Source organism: Myotis davidii, unplaced genomic scaffold (assembly GCF_000327345.1).
Source record: "Myotis davidii unplaced genomic scaffold, ASM32734v1 scaffold330, whole genome shotgun sequence".
Classification (NCBI taxonomy): Eukaryota; Metazoa; Chordata; class Mammalia; order Chiroptera; family Vespertilionidae; genus Myotis; species Myotis davidii.
Genome location: NW_006283770.1, coordinates 5,441,596 through 5,442,538, shown reverse-complemented (window position 1 = coordinate 5,442,538; position 943 = coordinate 5,441,596).

Sequence of the window (943 nt, the reverse complement as noted above, 5' to 3'; positions counted from 1 at the left end):
CAGGAATGGTCCATGTAAAGCTAGCTATCAGAAAAGACCTCTTTCTTCATAAGTGAATAAAAACTAGCATAAATGTTTATACAAAACAAGGGATTTGAAGGCATTAAACTTGACCATGATCTTTGTCTTTTACTCTGCCTACTTAGGAAGGATAAGGTTCAGGATAGACACTATGGGTATAAGGAAGGTCTATTCTAAAATGAGCTAGCATTCTTTTCATGCTGTTACCAACAAGTAAGAAAAAAACCTTTTAATTTCAAGCTGCTCTTAGGTCCTAAAGTTGAAATCCTGATATCAGTGAACTAGGATAAAATAAGAGGCCAGAAAGCATATAACAGGTCCATGGTTTTTCTACTCCTGAAAAATACATGAGGAAAGCTCCAAATTTTTTTCCTTGAAGAAGAATAAAGAAAACTGAGTGTCATTCATGGATAATAGAGACCATTATAAACTTTTGAACAATAATAAATACAGAGGCAGAGCAGCCTCAAACAGATTGTCAAACTGCAGTAGGAAGGCCGGGGAGGGTTGGGGAGCAGGAGGGAGGGGAGTAAGAGATCAACCGAAGGACTTCTATGCATGCATATAAGCATAACCAATGGACATAAGACATTGGGGGGTAGGGGAGGCCAGGGGATTGTCAAGGGCGGGGGAAAAAAAGGACACATATGTAACACCCTTTGTAATACTTTAAACAATAAAAAAAAAAAAGTGGGGCCTATTCACATCTGTGTCTCAATTCTCAGAGCTGCTATTATGTTGCTAAACATGTTGCTAAATTCAGTTCAAGGCTGAACCATAAACATCCTGGGACAACAACTGCTATATGGGCATATATAGACTTTACCTTCTCCTAGTTTTCACCTCCCTTGTTTGTATATTAAAACTAACCAAGCCCGGGTTTCCTAGCCAGCCATCTTTCATTTGCATGCAAGAATTACAT